The sequence below is a fragment of the Chiloscyllium punctatum genome, chromosome 2 (genome assembly GCF_047496795.1).
Source record: "Chiloscyllium punctatum isolate Juve2018m chromosome 2, sChiPun1.3, whole genome shotgun sequence".
In the NCBI taxonomy this organism is placed as follows: Eukaryota; Metazoa; Chordata; class Chondrichthyes; order Orectolobiformes; family Hemiscylliidae; genus Chiloscyllium; species Chiloscyllium punctatum.
The window spans coordinates 18,543,843-18,569,685 of NC_092740.1; the positions used below are offsets into that span (position 1 = coordinate 18,543,843).

Below are 25,843 nucleotides of genomic sequence, written 5' to 3' on the forward strand. Positions count from 1 at the left end.
AGACTGATAAGATGATCAGAGGTTTAGATAGGGTAGACAATGAAAGTCTTTTTCCTAGGATGATGACGTCAGCTTGTATGAGGGGGCATAACTACAAATTGAGGGATGATTGATTTAACTCAGGTGTCAGAGGCAGGTTCTTTATACAGAGAGTGGTAAGGGCGTGAAATGCCAATGTAGTCAACTCAGCCACGTTAGGGAGATTTAAACAATCCTTAGATAAGCACATGGATGATTTTGGGATAGTGTAGGGGGACGAGCTGAGTATAGTTCACAGGTTGGCGCAATATCGAGGGCCGAAGGGCCTGTCCTGCGCTGTATCATTTTATGTTCTATGTTCTATGTTCTCAACCTTTCCTCATAACACAGTCTCTCCATACTTGGTGTCAGCCTAATGAACCTTCTCTGGACAACTTACAATACCAGTGTATATTTCCTGAGATAAGGCGTCAAAAGTGTTTGGTCTTGCAGCTGTGATTGAACTAATTTCTTGTTTAGTTTTAACCAAAACAGTCTCCATCTATCCTCCATTTCCTTTGAAATAAAGGCCAACATCTTGTTTTAATTCCTGATTACCCACTCTACTTGGATGCTAGCATTTTGTTATTCATGGACAAGAACAGTCAAATCTGTCTGTCCTTAGTGTTCCACAGTCTTTTGCCATTTAAATAATATTCAGCTTGTTCCATTTATTTTGCAGGGAATGAGTTTCCAACTTGCTAGAAGTGATAAACATCCATCTACAAATGCCAGGAGCTTAGGAAGCCCATGGTTACCTGTTACTTTCTCTATGGTCACAGCTCAACCAGTCTAAGTTGAGTGAGGCAAGGAAGGAAGTAGCAGAGTTTTTGGCAATAGTTTTTGATTCTGATCTGGCCACAGGAGAAGTGCCTGAGGACTGGAGGACAGCCAATTATGGCACCATTCAAGAAGAGACAAGGTGATAAAAGAGGAAGCTACCATGGGTGGCACGATGGCACAGTAGTTAGCACAGCGCCAGAGACCCGGGTTCAATTCCCCCCTCAGGTGACTGACTGTGTGGAGTTTGCACATTTTCCCTGTGTCTGCGTGGGTTTCCTCCGGGTGCTCCGGTTTCCTTCCACAGTCCAAAAATGTGCAGGTTAGGTGAATTGGCCATGCTAAATTGCCCGTAGTGTTAGATGAAGGGATAAATGTAGGGGGGTGGGTTGCGCTTTGGCGGGTAGGTGTGGACTTGTTGGGCCGAGGGGCCTGTTTCCACACTGTAAGTAATCTAATCTAAGCTACAAGCCTTTCAGTCTCACCTCAATGCTGAGGAAACTTTGGTAGCAATTCTTAGGAACAGTAATCTACACTTGGAGAGGCAAGAATTAATCAAGCAGAGTCAATGTAGTTTTGTTAAGGGGAAGTCTGACCAACTTGATTGAATTTTTTTGAAGAGGCAACCAGGTGAGTAAATGAGGCCAATGCATTTGATGTAGTCTATGTGGAACTCTTGATAAGTTCCCATATGGGAGACTGATAGCAAAGGTAAGAGCCCATGGGATCAAAGGAAATTTGGCAAGTTGGATCCAGAATGGGCTAAGTTACAGGAAGGAGAGGGTAATGTCTTTGTGACAGGAAGCCTGCATCCAGTGGGGCTCTGCAGGGATCAGAGTTGGGGCTGTTGCTCTTTGTGGTATATCTAAACAATTTAGATTTGAGTGTAGGATGGTTAATCTGTAAATTGATGGATAATTCAAACATTGGTGGGGTGGTAAATAGTGAGGAGTATTGTGTTAGATTACATGAGAAGATAGGCAGCTTGTCAGGTGGGCTGATCAGCAGCAAATAGAATTCAATCTAGATAAGTGTGAGGTGATGCACTTGGGCAGGATAAACAAGGCAAGGCATGATGAACTCTGGGAAGAACCCAGGATCAGAGAGACCTTGGTGTGCATATACACCAGTCATTTAAGGTATCAGGACATGTGGATGACGTGGTTAAGAAGGGCCATGGAATACATGGTGTAGTGTTTAAGTGGAGGGAGATTATGCCACAGCTAGAGTATAGTGTGCAGTACTGGAATCCACATTATAGGAAGGACCTGATAGGACTGGAGAGAATCCAAAAGAGATTTACAGAGGGATGTTATCTGGTCTGGAGAATTTTAGCCACGCAGAGAGATTGGACAGACTCAGGTTGTTTTACACTTATTTTACACCAAGGCACACAAGGCAATGGGCCAAGTGCTGGAAAATGGAATTAGAATCAATGGCTTAATTTGACAATGGGCTGAAGGGCCTATCTCTGAGCTGCAGATCTCAATGACGGTAGGCCAGCTTGCCTACCAATCAGGACCCTTTCCTCCTGTGGTATAAATTAGATTAGATTCCCTACAATGTGGAAACAGGCCCTTCGGCCCAACAAGTCCACACTGACCCTCCGAAGAGTAACCCACCCAGACCCATTACCTTCTGACTAATGCACCTAACACTATGGGCAACTTAGAACGGCCAATTCATAAGACTTGCACATCTTTGGATTGTGGGAAGAAACTGGAGCACCCAGAGGAAACCCACACAGACACGGGGAGAGTGTGCAAACTCCACACAGACAGTCACCCAAGGCTGGAATTGAACCTGGGACCCTGGCACTGTGAGGCAGCAATGCTAACCACTGAGCCACCGTGCCTCCCATTGTTGCAATAATTTCGAATATGCAATGTCTCATTTACCATTTTGACTGTGTTTTTCTCCTTCGGAGAAACACGGACAGTAAAGTTGAATAAATTAAATGGAAAAGAGACTAAGGCTGAAAGAATGCCATTTTGAAAGTCTTTAAGAAAAGTTTTGATTGGCTCAGAGACCTAGAAAGAGAAATCAGTAAAACACCAAATAATGCGTACAGGACCAAATCATCATATATCTAGAGTGAGGCTCCAGTAGGGCCAATGCATTCATTTTCAATCAACAAATGACCTAACTGTGCTTTTTTCCTTACATGGCAGTCATCTCTGTCAGTCTCTACCTGAGAGATCGCCTCACCGTTGATGCTTCCCTTGTAGGAGTCTGAGGCACATCCTTACACACACATACCCACTGAGGATCAACACAGATTACTTTTTCCCCTCCACAGAATCCCACCTGTGTGGAAGCAGGCCATTTAGCCCACCAAGACCCTGCAAAGAATCCATCCCATCCCCCCATCCCTGTAACCTTGCATTTCCCATGGCTAATCTACCGAACCTACACATCTTTGGATTGTGGGAAGAAGCCCACACAGTCACAGGGATAATACGCAAACTCCACACAGGCAGTAGCCCGAGGCTGGAATTGAACCCGTGTCCCTGGTGACGTGAGGCAGTCGTGCTGACCACAGACCCACTGTGCTGTCCCAGTTCAAGCTTTCTTGTGTTGTTCCATTTTAATTAGAGGAAGAATACAAACTGATCATTGTATCAATGCAGACACGTCATTGGTTCTTGTTGCAAATATCTGCCTGGAAAGTCTAGCTTTGTGATATTAACAAAGTAGCAGCCTCATGTTTCCTTGAATTATTTAAAAAGGCCCCCATCATAATGTAGGTCAGCAAGCATGAAAGATTGTATGAATAAACTACACTCCCATGATCTTCTTGGCACAATCAGTTCTCTTTTATTCATCAGTATTTCTTTTCATCCATTACTCTGTAAATAATGTCTCTTTATACTTCAGAACATGTTGACTTATTTTTATAATTTCACCCAAAGCAAGGAATATGTTGGAAGATTTAAAGTCTATGGAAATCATTTTCGGTAAATGAATTCTTTCTATCTCCTTTTTAGTGCAATGTACAGGTTTCCATTCCCCATCGCAACGGACTCTGTTTTCTTCTCAATGCAAAAACAGTCTGCTGTAAATCCAATCAGGGATGTTCTCTCCAGTCACATATTTATCCTTGAACCAAAATTAATAAAAATGGATTATCTTGTCATAATGACATTGTTGGTTTATGGGACCTTGCTGTTGCTGCATTGGTTGCTGTATTTTCCTACTTCACAGTAATGATTTTATTCTAAAATTCATTCCTGATGTAGTGCTTTTGCCCAAAATGTCAATTTTCCTGCTCTTCAGATGCTGCCTGACCTGCTGTGTTTTCCCAGCAACCCCCTCTTGACTCTAGTCTCCAGCATCTGCAGTGCTCACTTTCTCCAAGTTGATTTTATTCTAAAAACAATCCAACTGACCGTGAAGAGCTTTGCAATGTCTCTCGTTCATGAAAAGAGCTACGTTCTTTGTTAAAGGCAAACAACTGCCCCTGTTGGAAATCTGAAACAAATGCAGAGAATTGAGGAGAAACTCAGCTGGTCTGGCAGGGAGAGAAAGCAGCGTTAAAGTCCAGTATTACGCTTCTTCTTCTGAAAAGTAGAGTCGCTGGACTCAAAATGTTAACTCTGCTTTCTCTCCCTGCCAGACCTGCTGAGTTTCTCCAGCAATTTCTGTTTCAGCTATTATTGATTTTTAATTATTTTTATGTATGAATGCTTACTGTGAATGCCAGCCAGCTATCCAACTGTGAACGACACTAACAATCCCTCCTTTTAGAATTATACCCCCTAGAGTGGAGTGAACAGCCCCTGTGTTTCCCAGTGCTCCTTGGTATCAGGTCACTGTACCGACTGGTCTGCCCCATGTTTTGCAGACCCAACCCCTTCCAAAGCTATTAGTGTGGGTCCTATGAAAATCAGCTCAATGTCTGACCTAAAAATATGATTCCAGTGCATTGATTAGGTTTGAGTTTGTTGAACTGAAATAGCTACAAGTGTGTTCTTAGTTTGAGGAAAAACAAAATTAATAGGAAATAATCGACTGATAAGTAGATAAGGCAATCCAACAGGAGCGGAGGGTACATTATATGATCAGTGACAAAGCACCCTCACCAGGAATATCTTGAAGATCAAACTGATGAAGTTGATATAAAATGACTACTTTGCAAGTGACGGAGAATTAAATAAATTGGAGGGAGAAAAAAAATGTCGGACTGAGAACTTTGTTATTGATGTACAGACTGGTGTTTTATCACTTTAAAAGTGATGTCCCTTTGAGAAGCTTGACATGTCGATGAATCATTGAATCCCTACAGTGTGGAAGCAGGCTATTGCAGCCGATTGAGTCAATGCCAACACTCCAGAGAGCATTTCACCCAGACCCACTCCCCTACCCTATCCCTGTAATTCCCATGGCTAATCAATCTAACCTGCACATCTTTGGACTGTGGGAGGAAAAAAAGTGCATTCAGAGAAAACCCTCACAGACCCAAGGACAATGTGCAGACTCCACACAGACAGTAACCTGAGGGTGGAATCCAACCCAGCTCCATGGTGCTGTGAGGCAGCAGTGCAAACCACTGAGCTACTGTATCATGTGCCTGAACATCATTACATTACCAGAAGTCATGGTCATTCTACATTGTAGCACTGTTATAAAATGTGGATGTACTGTATCTTCAAGAGAGTTAGAAGCTGGCAGTGACAGCACCAAGCATTCTCAATAAGGTAACAATGTAATGCTGGGGCGAAAGCTCGACTAGCTAGGTTTCCTGGAAACAACAAAACAGATTGGAATTAGGCCAATCAGTTTAAATTACACCCTGAAAAATACCAAACTCCAATCCAATTTGAATTTAGTATATTGACAATCTTAAAAGCCAATCAAATCTTACAATTTGATGCTTGGGGGGGGGGGGGGGGGGGCGGGGGTGGGGGTGGTAATAAGACTGGGGAAAATTGAACAGTTGAGAGGAGAACTGCCAAGCTACCAGCATGTAAAGACTGCTTGAAAAAAGCTCTCTTAAAGAGACCTTAATCAATCAGTAACCTGTGAAGCAGAATCCTCAAGAAGAAGAAGACAGGAATACAGAGAAAACTGAAAGCTGCCTGGTTTTGAGATGAGAAGTTTGGTTTTATAAATCTTAATCGGGGGTTTTATTGGACTAGTATTGTAGAAGAGGAAGGTAAAAGATAGGCTAGAGGAAGGAATTGTAAGTAGTTGTTAGTTAATTATTCTCTGTTATACTTTAAGAAATAAAGTTGTTAATTTTTACTTTAAATAGTTCTTGACCTCTTGAATTTTCATAGATTACTGCATTGGATAAACCTTTTCTGTGTTGCGGGTTTTAAATTAGCAGAGGGATTTACCCTGTGTCATACATAACAAGCACCCTAGACAAAAGGGTATGTCTGGACATGATTTTGTGCTGGTCTGTATTCAAGTCAAGTTGCCAAAGTCTTACCAGACTATTGAGCTGCTTTCTCATTAGAGAGAGGTGATTGGTGGGGATTTGACCTGAGGGCCACCACACCTCAGGCAAGGGGAGAAGTTGATAAGGAGAATCCATTATGATAGCCTCAGCCTGTGATAGGAATTGAATCCATGCTGTTGGTATCACACTGCTTTGCAAACCAACTATCCAGCCAACTGAGCTAACTGACCCCCTGTATTAGTTTAGCTGTAAATAAACAAACCAGAGATCCTCAAGTAAATGGAATCCAAATTATTCATTTGTGTTACATTTAGCTAGGAGAAAAACATAGCAAATGGGCCTTTAAACAACACTTAGATGCCACTATTAACAATGTGTCTATTTAAATTCCATGCAAGAGCACAAATAACAATCATAGCAAAGCAAAGTTACAGCATAGACCTAAATGGCAGTCAACTATGTTAAAAGTGCCCATAACACACAATGATAAACATGACTGTGAATGGGTGGTCTGATGCTAGCAACATATATGGCAAATACCAATGGTCATTTGTATTGGCATCCAGACAACTTTAGCTCAGTGTGTTTGTGAGAAAGTCAATCTTGTGACTCATGCACTTAGAATAGAGGCTCATCGTGATGCAGGGTTTTGCACAGAAATGCAGGGATCCACTTCAAAGAGAGCGTTTGCTCATGATTAAGTGGACTCTAATTTTCCTTTAGGGAAAAGTAATATTCATATTTCAGAGAATGAGGTCTGATAGAATAGAGCAGTCAGGAACATAAAGTAATTAGATGGTCCAATGAAATGGGCGATTGCATTAGTGATTGTTGATAAACTAATTTGTGGCAACAATACATCATTGAGTGGACTGGACAGTTTCTAGATCGGTCTCTTCAGGGAGATGACAGAAGCACTTAGTATTGATTTGTTCAAAAAGAAACTCACATTGATCTCTTTCAGAAAAGAACATTTTGGAATACAGTACATGAGTAAACTGAGACTTAATGTGTAGTGAGTGCATTGTTCTTGGGAGGAGGAAGTGATTTTTGGACCTCAAGTATCCAATGTTTTGCGCTATTTGGGATTTTCTTCATGTTGTGTCTTTTGGACATTATTTGTTCGATGTTAGTCACAATGATTGGTCAGTAACTCCATTTTTAATAATCGTTTGGCAGCACAGAACTTGAGTATTATTGAAAAAAATATACATTTTGGTGAAATCTTTCACCTTGCACTCATCAGGCAACTTTTCAAGAATGGAGAAAGTGAGGACTGCAGATGCTGGAGATCAGAGTCAAAGAGCGTGGAGCTGGAAAAGCATATCCGGTCAGGCAGCACCCGAGGAGCAGGAGAACTGATGGTTTGAGCAGAAGCTCTTCAGCAGAAATAAGGCTTGTGGTCCAAGGAAGCTGAGATAAATGGGATGGGGGTGGGGCTGTAGGGAAGGTAGCTGGGAATGCGATAGGTAGATGAAGGTGGGGGTGAAGATGATAGGTTGGACAGGAGGGTGGAGCAGATAGGTGGGAAGGAAGATGGACAGTTAGGACAGGTCAAGGGGGTGGTGCTGAGTTGGCAGGTTGGATCTAGGGTAAGGTGGGGGGAGGGGAAATGTGGAAACTGGTGAAATCCACATTGATCCCATATGGTTGGAGGGTCCCAAGGCGGAAGATGAGGTGTTCTTCCTCCAGGCGTTGAGTGGCTTGAGTTTGGTGCTGGAGGAGGCCCAGGACCTGCATGTCCTTGGCGGAGTGGGAGGAGGAGTTAAAGTGTTCGGCCACAGGGCAGTGGGGTTGTTTGGTGCGTGTGTCACGGAGATGTTCTCTGAAATGTTCTGCAAGGTGATGTCCTGTCTCCACAATGTCAAGGAGATCACATCGGGAGCAATTCTTTAAAAATACCAATTCAAGGGGGCAAGCTAATATCTCATGCGGTGTTAATGATCATTTTAGATTCACCCAATAGAACTGGGGGCATGGGTGATGTTCCTCAACATCTCCACAGCAACCTGTAAAATGAGATGCAGGTTGGGTGGAAGTGGGAGAGAGTGTGTTTGGGCTGGTGGCAGGCAAGTGATCATTAAGATGGAGAAACATAAAATTCTGCTGAAAGTTTTCAGTTGAAGAATTTGGAGTTCCCTACCTCCTACAAGGCTATCTAGGGGGAGATAAAACTAATGCAAGGCCAGAACATGGTCCACCCATGTCTGGACCCAGTGTATACTCTGTAATAACTCAGGAAGCTTGAAAGGAAGAGATCGATTTTTATTGTTGAACACCAAAATAGAGCTACTACTCATAGCATAAATAGGCTTATCCCACCTGAGGTGGACAGTTCTAGGAGATAGTGAGGACTGCAGATGCTGGAGAAATCAGAGTTGATAAAGCACGGCATTGGAAAAAGCGTCATCTGAGGAGCAAGAGAGTCAATGTTTTGGGCTTAATCCTTCATCAGTACAGCTCTAACCCATTCCTGGGACTGCTTTGACTTTTAAAAAATTTGACTTATTTTTTTAATTGACCTGAACAGAGACGTCATTGCACACTTTCAGAACAGGTGGGATTTAAACCCAGTCCTCTTGGCCCAGAGGTAGAGACACTACCATTGCACGACAACAGCCCCTTTCTTTCAATTTTTTTTAATATAGTGTGACAGAAAAATGAACTGGGCATTTTTTTTTGGCATTGTTAATATGTTCTGAGATGTTATTACACACAAAGGCTGAGGTGATGAGTTCCAGCTGGCCAGGCCTTTGCTGTTACCATGGGAACACGCATTCAATGAGCTCCATGAAGAGATTAATGACTGATTGTCCATGGTCCTTATGGGAGTTATCACAAGCACCACCGCCTCCCCCCACCCCACCCCCTCCCCCTGACAACCTCAAATCCCTGCTGACAGCCCTTCAGGACCCTGTATATTTTGACATTGCCATTACCAAATTACTGTTTGCTTTGCCTGCTGTTAAAGAGTGTTTACATTAGCGAAAGAGCCTTAACACATGTTCCACACCGATAGAAGAATAGCTATAGTTTGAAGGGCTTCCAGTGGCAGCAGCAAGGCCAGGATGGACCTAACCCAGCCCTAACCGGACATGGACCTAACCCAGCCCAAGGTCTCCTGACCTTTCTACCCCGACCCAGACTCGCAGCAGCAACTGGAGGAGTGTCAGATGGGGAACCGGAGACTCCCAGTGTGGCAGTCTAGGTCCAGCATGGTTATCTTTTTGGTGGGGGGTTCTGACCCAGTATTCTAGCAGCCTGGCATGGTGGTCTTGGCCTGGCTGCATCTTCAGAGTATTCCATCGTTCCTTAATTGGCTTTCCCCGAGCCCAAGAACCATTAACTGAACTGTGGTGACCTTTGTCTTAATTTTGCTTTTTTTATTATTATGTTCGACTTCTGTCATTGATGTAGGTACAATGGGGTCGCGATTTATGAAACTTTTCTCTGTACTTTTCATGTAAAATTGCCTGTGAAAATAAATTTCTACTCCATTAATTTTTATTCTGTATTGAAGTGTCAAACTCTTTCAAACTCCTTTTTACATGCAAATCAATGTTTTAAGACCCTAATTCCCACTGAGGGACAAAACTGGCCAATAATTCCATGTGTGTTGGAGGGAAGACATTGAAATAAACACAAAGAATGTAGGAGAAACTCAACAGGTCTGGCAGCATCTGTGAAGAGAGAGAAACAAGGTTTTGAGTCTGGTATGACTTCTTCAGAACAAGAGAACAGAAGAAGAGTCATAGAGTCATAGAATTGTTAAGTACAGAAGGAGCCCATTCAACCTATCGTGTCTGTAGAGTCATAGAGTCATAGAGACATACAGCATGGAAACAGACCTTTCGGTCCAACCCGTCCATACCAACCAAATATCCCAACCCAATCTAGTCCCACCTGCCAGCAACTGGCCCATATCCCTCCAAACCCTTCCTATTCATATACCCATTCAAATGCCTCTTAACTGTTGCAATTGTACTAGCCTCCACCACTTCCTCTGGCAGCTCATTCCATACATGTACCACCCCCTGAATGAAAATGTTGTCCCTTAGGTCTCTTATATCTTTCCCCTCTCACCCTAAACCTATGCCCTCTAGTTCTGGACTCCCTCAACCCAGGGAAAAGACTTTGTCTATTTACCCTATCCATGCCCATCGTGATTTTATAAACCTCTATAAGGTCACCCCTCAGCTTCTGATGCTCCAGGGAAAACAGACCCCATCTATTCAACCTCTCCTTAGAGCTCAAATCCTCCAACCCTGGCAACATCCTTGTAAATCTTTTCTGAACCTTTTCAAGTTTCACAACATCTTTCCTATAGGAAGGAGACCAAAATTGCACATAATATTCCAACGGTGGCCTAACCAATGTCCTGTACAGCTGCAACATGGACGTACATGAAATAGTGTAGGTTAGATGGGCTTCAGATTGGTATGACAGGTTGGCGCAACATCGAGGGCCGAAGGGCCTGTACTGCGCTGTAATGTTCTATGTTCTATGACCTCCCAACTCCTGTACTCTACTCTGACCAATAAAGGAAAGCATACCAAACACCTTCTTCACTATCCTATCTACCTGCGACTCCACATTCAAGGAAATATGAACCTGCACTCCAAGGTCTCTTTGTTCAGCAACACTCCCTAGGACCTTACCATTAAGTGAATAAGTCCTGCTAAGATTTGCTTTCCCAAAATGCAGCACCTCACATTTATCTGAATTAAACTCCATCTGCCACTTCTCAGCCCATTGGCCCAATCTGATCAAGATCCTGTTGTAATCTGAGGCAGCCTTCTTTGCTGTCCACTACACCTCCAATTTTGATGTCATCTGCAAACTTACTAACTATACCTCTTATGCTCGCATCCAAATCGTTTATATAAATGATGAAAAGTAGGGGACCCAGCCCCGATCCTTGTGGCACTCCACTGGTCACAGGCCTCTAGTCTGAAAAACAACCCTCCACCACCACCTTCTGTCTTCTACCTTTGAGCCAGTTCTGTATCCAAATGGCTCGTTCTCCCTGTATTCCATGAGATCTAACCTTGCTCACCAGTCTCCCATGGGGAGCCTTGTCAAACACCTTACTGAAGCCTATATACTAACTCCCAGAAGAGCTAACCAACTAGTCCCATTCTCCAGCCCTATCTTTGTAACCCTCTAAATTCATAACTTTCAAAGTTCTGTTTTGACACCTCTTGTGGCTACACCGCTATCACACCAGACTCAAAATGTTCACTCTGTTCCTCTGGTGCCAGACTTGCTGAGTTTCTCCAGCATTCTCTGTGTTTGTTTCAGATTTCCAGCATCCGCAGTATTTTGTTGTTATCCAAAGTTTGGAATTAGTTTTGGGGTAGTGTGTGTCATTTCCATCACTGGGCGATTGCCATCCTAAAAAAATAATTGAATTAGAAATAACAAACTGATGAGCAAGATCAGGCTGTCTACTTCACATCTCTGCAGTTCAAACTGGATTCTGTATTTAGGCTTCTGGAATGAAGTGCACAAATTGACTGCGCCAATTCTAGCAGAGACTACTATGCATAAAGAGCATTTAAAAAGTGGAGAAAGCATCTTGGGATGTTCCTCTTTCAAACTCACAGCTTTCAGGCTCAGAAGCTAAAGTGCTACTAACTGAGCCATGCTCAACATGTGCATAGCAATGTATTGTCACTTGTATTCATGAAAATATGGTGAGATGTGTATAAGTCATCACAATTTAGTGCTGTTTTAATTACAGAAGTTATCAAAAGAAATAATTGAGACAAAGTTTGGACAAAGATCATTTTTTTGTTCCTTCCATGGTTCCTGGATTTGACTGATTGTTTGGTTTATTGTCACATGTACAGTTAAAAAGCTTTTTTCTACGAGCAGTATAGGAAGATCATGGGGTAAGCAAGGATGTACAGATCAAAAAGATTTAGTCAGAGGCATACAGCTTACCTTGATTATTGAGGCTAGAGAGTCCATTCATCAGTATAATAACGGGCAGGAAGAAGCTGTACCTGAACCTGCTGGGTTTCTGGAGTGGCTAGGGGACTTCGTCACTGAAGCCGCCCCTGAAACCATCAAAGCAAGGATTTCTGGACCAGACCCACCACACCGCCATTGCTAGAACCAACACCAAAGTCACTGCATCGCCACCATAGCTAGGAGGTTCAGACTGGACCCACACCGTCGCCACATCAATCACTCCTGAAGCCACACACATTATCACCATTGCTACAAGGAATCAGACCCACCATGCCACCAACCCTGTAGCCACCGCCACATTGCCACGAGGAGGAACGGACCAGACCCACCGTCAACTAAGTCTTCAATAAAGCCATGGTCACCATGGCCACCATGAACGGGCATTCGAGTCTACCATGCTGCCACCAGCACCACAGGCCCTCGCAACTGCCTTCCTCCACAGCAGCTGTGGAACAGAAGGAAAGGTGAACCTTGACACAAAACAGAAATGAAGAAATGAAACAAAAAAAAACAAAGAAGAATGTGGCTGGCCAGGTGAACGGAAATGTACAGGCCCCACCAATGCTACCTTTAACATGTAACAAAATATACCGACTCACAAACGTTCCCCAGAAGCTGCCAAGAAATAATAATAATGAAGAGATAAGGCGTTAAGAATCCTGTTTGATGGGAGCACGATGAAAACACATAGTCAGCGGGAGATTGAGGTGCAAATATCTAGGGAGATCACATATAGCTGCATGAATAATAGGTTTGTAATCGCAGGAGATTTTAACTTTCTAAACATCGACTGGGACTGCCATTGTGTTAGGAGCTTGGATGGAGAGAAATTTGTTAAGTGTGTTCCAAGAATTTATCATGGAGTATGTGGATGGCCTTTTGGAGAAGGGGCAAAACTTGACCTTCTCTTGAGAAGTAAGGTAGGACAAGTGATCGAAGTGTTCGTAGGGGAGCACTTTGGCACCAGTGACCATAATTCCATTAGTGTTATAAATAGCTTTGGAAAATAATACATCTGGTCCACAACTTAAAGTTCTCAATTGGGCTAAGGCCAATTTTGATGGTCTTAGGCAGAAACCTTCAAAAGGTGATTGAGTGGAGGCTGTTTACTGGCAAAGGGTCATCTCATAAGTGGGAGGCTTTCAAAAGTGAGTTAATGATGGTTCACAGCAAACATGTTCCTGTTAGCATGAAGGGTAATGCTGACAGGAGTAGAACCCTGGATGACTAGAGTAATTGAGGCCCTGGTCTTGAAAAATGAGGAGGCATATGACATGTAAAGGCAGCTGGAATCAAGTGAATTCCTTGAGAAGGTGTTGGTGTACACTTAAGAGAGAAATCAGGAGGGATAAAAGAAGACATGAGATGACATTGGCAGTTAAAGTAAAAGAGAATCCAAAGACATTCTACAGTGCATGAAAGAGGGAACTGGGGAGCGAATAGGGCCTCTTAAAGATCAAGAAGGTCATCTATATGTGGAGGCAAAAGAGAAGGATGAAATTCAAAATGCATATTTTTCATCAGTATTTACCATCAAGAAAGGTATGGAATGCGAGGGAACTTGGGGAAACATATAGTGATGGCAGCAAGAGTGTTCACATTACAGAAGAGGAAGCGCTGGAAGTCTTAAAATGCATTAAGGTAGAGAAATCCCTAGGACATGATGAAGTGTATCCTCGGACTTTTTGGGAGGCTAGGGAGGAAATTGCTGTGCCCTGTAACGATGCTGGTCCTTTAACAAGGTTGTTGTCCTTGGTGTTATTCAAGAGGGGTAGCAAAAGGCAGAAGTTCTGATGTGTCTGGGCATAGAGACTTTGCTCATGGCTAACAGATACTGCCTAAGGCAGCAATCAGGGAAAAGGCTTTTAGGTTTTTTTTAAAGCAGGTGTACAATGAAAGGGGAGCGGCCACTTCTTCCACTTCAGGGCATTTTGTCTTGGTTTGGATTTTAGCAAGCATTCTGCTTGAAGCTGCTGTTCAAAGAAAGTTGCCAGGAAAACAAGGGTTCCCTGATTCAACAGATATTTCTGGCTGTCTCTCTCTCTCTGTAATATCTCTCCAGTAAGAAGGAGTTTGAACCTATCTTGTTTGCCAAGGGGTGTGTTTAAGGGGATGTTGCAGGAGATTGGAACAGCTCCTTTGTTAAGTTATGGTGATATTGTGTCAGTTGGGTTTTCAAATTGTTGTTATTCTAAATTCTATTTTCTTTTGCTTGTGTTTCATTCGCTGGTGTGGAAATAAATTCTGTTTAAGTTGAAGCCAAGTGGTTTGACCAGCTGTATCACTGCTGGAATATCCACCCTACATCTGCCTAAAAACATTAGGTCTGGGCTCCCTTCTTAAAATGTTTTGAGGGGGTCTGGCCTGCTCCATAACCAGCCCCAAGTGGAGATACTTGTATCGTTGACAGCCATGGGTGAAGTGCTCAAAGGTTGGAGGGTGGCAAATGTTGTGTCGTTATTTAAAAAAGGTTGAAGGGGAATGCCTGGGAACCTTACATCCGTGATGGATAAATTGCTAGTGGACAGAATCTACAGCCCTTTGGAGAGGCAGGGACTCACTTGGGATAGTCAGCATGCTTTGTGTCCCATGGATTTGATTGAGTTTTTTGAGGGGGTGAGCAAGAAAGTAGATGAGGGCAGTGCAGTAGGCATTGTTTACATAGACTTTGCCACAACCTTTGACAAGGTACTGTATGATAGCTTGTTGTAAAGTCAAGTCTGACGGGATCCAGGGAGAGTGCAAGGTGTTGCATTTTGGTAAAGCAAACCAGGACAGGTCAATGGTAGGACACTGGGAAGTGTTACAGAACAAAGAGATCTAGAGATAAAGGTTCATAGCTCCTTGAAAACAGAGTCAAAGGGACAGAGTGGTGAAGAACGCTTTCGATATGCTAGCTTTTATCGCTCAGAGTGTTGAGCATAGAAGATGGGATATCTTGTTACAGCTATACAAGATACAAGATACAGCTATGTGGTGAAGCCACATTTGGAGTACTGTGTATAGTTCTGGTCATCTACCATAGAAGAGATATTATTAAACCAGAAAGAGTGAAGAAAAGATTTACTAGGATGCTACCTGGGCTGGAAGGTTTGTGTTATAAGGAGAGGTTGCATAGGCTGGACCACTTTTCCCTGGAGCGTAGGAGACTGAGAGGTGACCTTATAGAGCCCTATAAAGTCATGAGAGGCATAAATAAGGCAGATAGTGGACAGCTTTTCCCCATGGTAGGTGAATTTAAAGCTTGAGGGCATAGATTTAAGGTGAGAGGAGAAAGATACAAAAGGGTCCAGACGGGCAATTATTTGACACAGAGGGTAGTGAGTGTCTGGAACGGGCTGCCAGGGGTAGCGTTGGAAGCGAGTGCAAATTAGTCATTTAAGAAGCATTTGGACTGGTGCATGGAGGGGATAGGTATGGAGGGATATGGACCAAATGCAGGAAAATGGGACTAGATTAATTGTGAAAACTGGGTGTCATGGACATGTTGGGCCGAAGGGCCTATTTTTGTGCTGTAAAACCTCTGTGACACATAAATAATACAGGTGCTCTATCTGCCTGCTGTCATTTCTTTCCAAATTCAGATAAAATCTCAATGACACTATCTCTTAATCTTGGCATTACAGCAACTAAGCTTTAATGTTCATTTTAAAAGCACTTTTCCTTATTAGACTGTCATTGGAAAGCTTAGATACAATGTGTAGATTAAAGAGCTCGCAAAGCTGGATGGATAGATTGATGGGTGAAATTATAAAGCAATACTTTTGAAACGCTAATATTGCTCATTGCCAGCAGACTGCTCCCAGTCCTATTGTTCTCAACCGAGATTGGCTAAGGAACCGATCCTTTCAATTACTCAGTTTTTGAATTGCCGCTTAGTGCAATAGCAGCATCGATCGGTCAATCTGCAGATGCAATGATCCATTTGTCATTTTTCAGTTGTCGCTTCATGGTTGCAGAAACCCCTGCCTGCAGTGCTAGCAGACAGCCACAGTCAGAATGGTGGGAGTGTAACATTAAAATCTTGCACGTATGCAGCTTGGATTTAACTCTGTAAAACATCATGGGGTATTTTACAAGAACAGAGCCAGATAAGATATTTGACATTGACCCCCTTGGTGAGATATTGTGACTGATGAGCAAAAGCTTAAACAAGCATATGGTTAAAAAGGCATTTGGCATGCTTGCCTTTATTGCTCAGATCTTTGTATATTGGAGTTGGAAAAGTTATACTGAGGTTGTGCAGGGCATTGATGAGGCCATTTCTGAAATATTGTATCCAGTTCTGGTCGCCCAGTTATAGGAAGGATATTATCAAGCAGGAGAGGGTTCAGAAGAGATTTACCAGGATGTTCCCAGTTAAGGAAGATTTGTGTTACAAAGAAAGGCTAGATAGGCTAGGACTTTTCTGGAGTGTAGGAAGGTGAGAGGTGACCTGATAGAAATTTATAAAATAATGAGAGGTATAAATAGAGTTGATGGGAGTTGTCATTTCCCCAAGATGGGAAATTTCAAAACTGGGGGGCACATTTTTCAGGCGAGAGGAGAGAGATTTAAAAAAGACAGAAGACGTAAATTTTATACACGGGGATAGGGGGCGTGGTTTGTGTGTGGAATGAACTTCCTGAGGAAGTGGTGAATGCGGGTACAATTACAACATTTAACAGACATTTGGATAGATGCATAAAGAGGAAGGGTTTGGAGGGATATTAGATTACATTACAGTGTGGAAACAGGCCCTTCGGCCCAACAAGTTCACCCCGACCCACTGAAGCGCAACCCACCCATACCCCTTACCTAACACTACAGGCAATTTAGCATGGCCAATTCACCTGACTTGCACATCTTTGGACTGTGGGAGGAAACCGGAGCACCCGGAGGAAACCCACGCAGACATGGGGAGAACGTGCAAACTCCACACAGTCAGTCATCTGAGGCGGGATATAGGCCAGGAGCAGGCAGGTGGGACTAGTTTTGTTTGGGGTTATGTTCGGCATGGACTGGTGGGACTGTGCTGTTTGACTCTATGACAAACAGGTCGTTTTTAAGATGTAACTTGAAGAAGGGGAGAGACAGATAGAAGTGCAAAAAAGGGCCAATGAGACAATAAATAAAACCAGTGTAATAAAGAGAAAGTCAAGATTCCTCAACATTGCTTTCAATAAAGCAACGGTCCCTCAATAAATAATTAATTGAACACAGGAGCATGCAATTTTGGGCTGTTTGGCCCCTTGAGCCTGCTCTGCTCGCATACAGGATCATAGCCGATTTGGTTTTGGCCTATTTTCCATCCATTTATTTTGACCACTGTTGTGCAACTCTGAGTCCATAGAAAACAAGAGTATCCAGAACTGGAAGTGAATGGCTCTGCATGCCAACATGGTGTTCATAGAACCTTGAGGTGCCTGTGTGGCTGCGTGACCACACAAAGTAGATGGAATGCTGATCGGGGCTTCAACTGCACTTTCCTCTCCGTCCCCATAATCTCAATTCTCGTATCCAATGGAAAGCTATTCATCTGGATTTCAGCAAGGTCTTCGGCCAGGCCCGCTTGGGAGAATGGTTGAGACGGTAAAAGCACATGAGGTCTGGGGTAACTTGGCAAGTGGATCCAAAATTGACTTCGCGATAAGACGCAGAGCGTGCTGGTTGTAAACTGTTTGTGTGCCGAAAGACCAGTATCTAGTGGTTTATAACAGGATCAGTCCTGTTCCCTTATTGTTCAAGATATATATAACTGATATAGAAGAAAATGCGAGGAGGTGGGATGGTAAATTAGTTTGCAGATGACATGAAGATTGGCAGGTGGTTGCAGTGAGGAAGAAGGTCATAGAATCACAGAATCCCTACAGTATGGAAACAAGCCATTTTGGCCCAACAAGTCCACACCAACCCTCCAAAGAGTATCCCACCCAGACTCATTCCCCTCCCTTATTACTCTACATTTCCCGTGACTAATGCGCCTAACCCACACATCTCTGAACACCATGGGTAATTTAGCACGGCCAATTCACCTAACCTGCACTTCTTTGGACTGTGGGAGGAAACTGGAGCACCTGGAGGAAACCCCCGCAGACACGGGGAGAACATGCTAACTCCACACAGGCAGTCACCTGAGGCTGGAAGTGAACCTGGGTTCCCAGTGCTGTGAGACACCGCCCATAGTGTTAGGTTACAGAAGAATATAAAAGGATCGGTCCCATGGGCAGATCAGTGGCTGATGGAATTTAAATGTGAGATGATACACTTTGAACGAGGTAACAAGACAAAGGATTATTTAATGAATAGCAGGAGACTAGAAAGCTCCAGGGAACATATAGATCTTGGGATCCTTGTCCACAGATCCCTGAAGGTGGCAGGACAGGTTAATAGGATGGTTTAAGAAGGTATACTTGCCTTTATCAGTCAAGGCATAAATTATAAAGGGAGCTCATGTTAGTTTTGTACTGAACTTTTGTTATTCAACAGCTAGAGTACTGTGTGCCATTCTGATCACTGCACTGGAGGACGAATGTGATATCTCTGGAGGTGTTACACAGGGGATTCCCTAGGATGTTGCCTGGGATGGAATAGTTCAGCTCTGAAGGGAGGCTGAATGGGCTTGGGAATGTTTTCTTTAGAGGTGAGAAGATTGAGAGGAGAGATGACTGGGATAGGTACCTGGACAAGGTGAATAAAAAGCAGCTGCTCCACTTAGTTGAAGGGTCACTAACAAGGGGTCATATTTTTAAGGTGAAGGGTCGAGATTTTAGAGGGGATTTGAGGAAATATTTTTTCATTCGGAGGTTGGGGAGGCTCTGGAATATACTGCCTGGGAGGCTAGTTGAGGCAGAACCCTTACAACATTTGAAAACTACTTGGATGAGCATTTGAAGTGTCATAGCATTCAAGGTTATGGGCCGAGTGCTGGCAAATGGGGACGAGTGTAGATTGAGAGTAGTTTTTGTCAACGCAGACTCAATGGACTGAAGAGCCTCTTCTGTACTGTGTGATTCTATGGTCTTTTGAGTATATTCAGTGACCCCCAAACTCCACTTCTCTTCGGGGAAGAGAATTTCACAGATTCATGACCCTCTGAAAGACAGAAATTGCCCTTAGAGGTAAAAACAATGAATGCAGATGCTGGAAACCAGATTCTGGATTAGTGGTGCTGGGAGAGCACAGCAGTTCAGGCAGCATCCAAGGAGCTTCGAAATCGACATTTCAGGCAAAAGCCCTTCATCAGGAATAAAGGCAGTGAGCCTGAAGCGTGGAGAGATAAGCTAGAGGAGGGACTCCCTGAGATTCTTGTAGAGAGAGGAGGAAAACTTCTTCAAGGCAGGCATCCTTGCAAGAGGATTCGCAGTAGGGTTAAAATCAACGAGGTAAAAACAATGACTGCAGATGCTGGAAACCAGATTCTGGATTAGTGGTGCTGGAAGAGCACAGCAGTTCAGGCAGCATCCAAGTAGCTTCGATTTTGAAGCTACTTGGATACTGCCTGAACTGCTGTGCTCTTCCAGCACCACTAATCCAGAAATTCTCCTTACTCTGTCTTTAATGAGGGATGCCTCATTATTAAACTGACTTCCAGACAACCCCCAAAGAACAACATTCTCTACCTCTTAGGGCCTAACAGTTTTTAATAACATCACCTCTCAGTTTTCTAAAGCCTATTTAATGTAAGCTCAAACTGCTCAACATTTTCTCATAATACCTCCATCCAAGGAATCAGACAAGGTGCGTGAACCTTCTCTACACTGTTGCCAGTACAATTGTATCCTTCCTTAAATAAGGAGACCAAATGTCTACACAGTAGTCCAGACGCAATTTATGTAAGACTGCAGAGCAGTTTCAGCAGAGGTAAGAAAACTTTGTTTTTTCTCAGAGTGTTGAGAGCCTTTGAAATTCCCCTCCTCAAAAGACAGTGGATCTTTCAATATTCTTAAGACAGAGGCAGGTCAATTTTGATTACCAAGGATTGGTTATTGGGGGTATTCAGGAATGGAGAGTTGAGACTAAAATCAGATTTGTTGTTCTCATATTGAAAGGAGGAGCAAGCATGAAGGACCCAGTGCCTACCTTTGTTTGTCGCTTAGCTCTACCCTCAGGGTTAAGAAATCAGACATCAGTGATCAAGTTAACATTGTCAGACATAGATCAATGAAACCATTGAGAACTACATGATAAATGTGGAGATACTTAGTGAATGTATTTTAGAGCTTACTGTCATGAAGACAGGGTCATCCATAACAGGTAGTGATGTGCAACAATCCTGGGGGCTTGTGAGCCTGGAGGAGATAGAGGATGTGTGTGAGAAGTTCATAAAGTTCAAAAAGAGACCCTGTGTGAGAACCTCTCTGGCTATGTTGAAGGCATCTTGAAACCCATTGGTCAGGGACCCCCAGCTCCTGTTGCGACACTACAAATTTCTTACAGAAACTCAGCACCAACAGACCAGTCGAACTGGGAACATTCCTCGTCACAATGGATGTTTCAGCACTCTACACCAGCATCCCCCACGATGATGGCATCACGGCAACAGTCTCAGTACTCAACACCAACAACTGCCAATCTCAGAGCACCATCCTACACCATCCCACAACTCATCTGCTTTATCCTTGATCACAACGTTTTCACATTTGACAACCAGTTCTTCATCCAGTCACATGGAACAGCCATAGGGGCCACATTTGCACCTCAATATGCCAACATTTTCAAGCACAGGTTCAAACAAAGCTTCTTCTCTATGCAGGACCTCCAACCAACATTATACACCAGGTACATTGATGACATTTTCTTCCTCTGGACCCATGGCGAGGAGTCACTGAAACAACTACACTGTGATGTCAACGAGTTTCATCCCACCATCAAACTCACCATGGACTACTCTCTACTATCTGTCTCATTCTTGGACACATGCATCTCCATCAAGGATGGGCACCTCAGCACCTCACTCTACCGCAAACCCACGGGAAACCTCACGATACTACACTTCTCCAGCTTCCACCCGAAACATATTAAAACAGCCATCCCCTATGGACAAGCCCGACGCATACACAAGATCTGTTCAGATGAGGAGGAACATGTACTCAAGGTTGCCCTCATAAGGATGTGGTATGATGCTCGACTCATCGACTGCCAGTTCTGATGTGCCAAAGCGAGAAACTGTAATGAGCTCCACAGCAGACAGACAGGAGCTCCAACCGACAGGGTACCCTTCATTTTCCAGTACTTCCCATGAGCCAAAAAACTATGCCATGTTCTTTGCAGCCTGCAACACATTGTCAATGAGGATGAGCAACTCGCTAAGACCTGCCCACACCTCCACAGTTCGCCTTTATAAAACTACCAAGCCTCAAACAGATCATTGTTTGTAGAAAACTGCCCGGCTTTCAGGACAACGCAGTAGTGTTGACACAGATACCACCATTACGCGTGGGGACACCTACCACTGTGTACGTGGCAGGTACTCATGCGACTCAGCCAACGTTGTCTATCTCGCACCCTGCAGGCAAGGATGCCCTGAGGCATGGTACAATGGTGAAACCGAGCTGAGGCCACAGCACCGGATGAATGGACAACGCACAATAATCAACAGACAGGGTTTTTCCCTCCCAGTCGGAGAACACTTCAGCGGTTCGGGACATTCAACCTCAGACCTTCGGGTGACCATCCTCCAAGGTGGACTTAGGGACAGACAACAACGCAAAGTGGCCGAGCTCAGGCTGATAGCTAAGTTCGGTACCCATGGGGATGGTCTCAACCGGAACCTTGGGTTCATGTCACACTACAAGTGACCCCATTGCACTACACACACATACAAACACAGACATATACACATGCAGACAGACAGATGCACGCGCACAGACTGATGTACACACACACACACACACACACACACACACACACACACACACACACACACTCCTACAGACACTCCTACAGACACGCACACACTTCTACAGACCCTTACACTCACACAGACCCTCTCTCATCCACAAACTCTCTCTCATACGCTCACACACTCCCATGCACACATGTACCCTCCCACAGTTTTAAACGCCTTTACACTTACACTCACACACACTCTCTCACAGACACTCATAACACCACCCCACCACCACCACCACCCCCCCCCCCCCCCAAACACACACACACACACATATAAGTTTGTGGGGTGAATTTGTATTTGCAGAATTACATTTTATTTTGCTCAAAAACTGCAGGAATCCATGCAAGATTCTGTAAAGCCGTTTTATTAGATTAGAATCAGTCTGACCATTGTGGCACAGACAGTCTCACACAGGGCACCTCACACCTTAAATGCATTATCTGGGCCGACACGACACCAATTGTTAAAGTTCACTTGTGAATGTAACTTTAAAAAAGTCTGCGATTTACATATCAAAGAACTGAAACCAACATGTCCATTCTAAAAGATGAGAGACTTAACAAACAATCCAGGTCTTTTTCAATGTATAATTTCAGTTACATCACACTGCAAACTTTTGCTATAAATTCTGTCTAATGATCTTATACTTCACAACCACCTGATGAAGAAGCAGCACTCCGAAAGCTAGTGCTTCCAAATAAACCTGTTGGACTATAATCCTGTTTTGTGTGATTTTTAACTTCAAAAAAAAGATGGTGATTTTCAAATTGAGGTGTTGCTGGATCAAGAATAACAGTGATGACATGGCAATAGGGTTGAATAGAATTCATATTAATTTGGACATAGGAATCGCGGGCAGTGCTTACCATTTGCACAATCATGATGCACAATTTCAACTGATTGAAAAAGTTTCTGATTCACGATCCAAAGGTTTTCTTGTTTCAGAAAGAAATTATCTTGTCAAGAGTCCTTAGGCAGTACCTTTCACAACCTCGACCATCTAGAAGGACAAGAGCAGTTGTGATGATGCTGAGGCTTTAAGAGGTTATTGTGCTCTTTTTGTTTTGAAGTGAGAGTTTAAGGCAGAGGTGAGGAGCGTTCTATCAGAACAACTAGAGTGAACAGCTTGTGAGACCTTGGAGACTATTTTAAAAGTTGGAACAATAGAAGCAGCCTGAATGGGTGTGGTCAAACTCTCACAGAAACAGGATCTTTAGTTTAGCTTTCAGCAGTTGGAGCTATTTTTCCCTCTCTTAGAAAAAGTTAAAACCTGGGGTTCTTTATCTGCTACAGGAGTTGCATGTGAGATAATTTGTTTTCTGAATGTGACTTTTGCCAAGGGGTGTGTTTATGGGGTTTTACTATATTGGAACAGTAGTTGTATAGTAATTGTATCAATTTTTCTGCTAAGTTTTCCAATACAATTCCTTCTTCCTTTTGTTGTTTTTAAAATTATAATGGAGTTGTTTGACCAATTGAATTGCATCTGGAACCCAGCACCTTGAAAATAAGAAAATATTAGGATCTAGGCTACCTTCTTAGTATATTTTGAAGGGTCTGGTCTGATCCACGACACAGTATATATGCGGGATCTCTGTCTGCAAGCTCCTTACCAAGTCACACATCATGGCTTAGACCCACGTCACTGTTCCCTCAGTGTCACTGGGTCAAAATCAGGAACTCCCTCCCAGAGAGCACTGTGGGTATCCCTACACCACTACTGTGTTTCAAACTCACTATCACCTTCTCAAGGGATGGACCATAAATGCAGGCCTAACCAACAATGCACACACCAAATAAAATAAATTGGTTGGGATGGTTTTGCCCTGTGGTTGCATACTGATGGAAGAACTTCTGCTTTTCTGGATTTTGTTCAGGAACTGTTAAGTTTCTCTCATGTTTAGAGCTGCTCTCTTACTCACGCCTCTATCTTTTACTTGGGATTTATTGATCACAGTTTTGCACACAGGAAATGCAAAAGAATAGCCATGCACAATGATTCATGCACCAGAGTGTTAACCAGCCTCACAGAAATGCTATCAATCCAACCACTATCTCTGTCTATTTACCCAATGGATCATTCAGCTTTCTGGCTTTGAATTGAGAGAAGGAGTGATTGATGGAGCAACAAACAAAACAAGACAGAAAAGAGAGCTGGCATAATTGTGCTGATGCACTGGTAAATAAATCAAATCAGGAAGGTTGGGTGTCACTGGGTGAAACATCCCAGATTTACAAAATCCTTTGCTACTGCCAGAGATATTATCTACCATACAACCAGCTATTGTGTAATTACACTAAGAGGAAGAACACTGCATTTTTAAGGCTAGCATTTATTGCCTGTTCCTAATTATCCTGGTTGTCAAAGTCAACTGCACTTCTTTGTGTCTAGATTCACATATAAAGTCATAGAGATGTACAGCAGGGAAACAGACCCTTCCAGCACAGTCCAGATACCCTAAATTAATCTAGTTCCATTTGCCAGCATTTGGCCTATATCCCTCCAAACCCTTCCTATTCATATACCCATCCAGATGCCTTTTAAATGTTGCAATTGTACCAGCCTCCACCACTTCCTCTGGTAGCTCATTCCAAACACGTACCACCCTCTGCGTAAAAAGGTTACCCTTTAGGTCTCTTAAATCTTCCCCCTCTCACCTTAAAACTATACCCTCTGTTTTTGGATTCCCCTATCTGGGAAAAAGACATTGATAATTCACCCTAACTCTCTCCCTTACGATTTTATGTGGCGTAGAAATATTAATGCAAGTATTAATGATAGTGATACTCAGAAACAGTCAGCATTCGTAATAGTTATTTAGGAGGAGTAATAATAGTTCTGAGTAATAACTGTTAATAATAATAATAACAGTAGTAATTGTAGTTAGATACAGTTATAGGTCATTTCTGATGAAGGGCTTATGCCTGAAACATTGACTCTCCTGCTCCTCAGATGCTGCCTGACCTGCTGTGCTTTTCCAGCCCACACTCTGATCTTCAGTCCTCACTTTCTCCTACAGGTATAGGTCACCACAGATAATCATAGAATCTCTGCAGTATGGAAGCAGGCCATTCAGCCTATCAAGTTCACACTGACCCTCCAAAGAGCATCCCAGCCAGACCGACCCAATGCTGTAACCCTTCATTTCCCATGGTCAACACACCTAGCCTGCACATCCCTGGATACTAAGGGGCAATTTACCATGGCCAATCCACCTAACCTGCACATCATTGGACTGTGGAAGGAAACCCACACAGACACAGGAGAATGTACAAACTCCATACAGACGGTCAGCTCAAGGCTGGAATCGAACCTGGATCCCTAGCACTGTAAGGCAGCAGTGCTAACCACTGAACAGCTATCCATGCCATATGGCATGCCACATTACATTGCCACCAACTAAATCTCCATTCCTTCCTAGTCGACACAGTTTTAGATAGTTGAACATGCTACATCGAATGCCTCAATCTTAGGAATTCCAATGAAGTCAGGTAAATATTCCCAACTAAGACGTAGATCTTACTCTAACCTCTTTAAGCCATGAACTGGGGGTGCAAATCGACAGAATCAATAGGCAGGAAAGGTCCAGCTGATCCACAGGCTGATGGCCACATTACCAGCTCACCTCTGAGGTAGAAGATCCCACTCCAGTACCTGAGCATGATGAACCAAAGCTGACACTCGCATTGCAGTTCTGGAGGAGTGCTGCACTGTCAGATGTGCTGTTTTCTTGGATGAGACATCAAGCCGAATTTCCGTCTGCTCTCTTAGCTGATATAGAAGATCCTGT

At 43.4% G+C, this 25,843-nt stretch overlaps 1 long non-coding RNA gene across 1 annotated transcript in view; it reads left to right on the forward strand.

Annotated features, from left to right (window-relative positions):
* The window catches only part of LOC140495001 (uncharacterized), a 60,085-nt gene that overhangs the window by 14,067 nt on the left and 20,175 nt on the right, over window positions 1-25,843 (forward strand). The gene's annotated exons all lie outside the window — the stretch shown is intronic.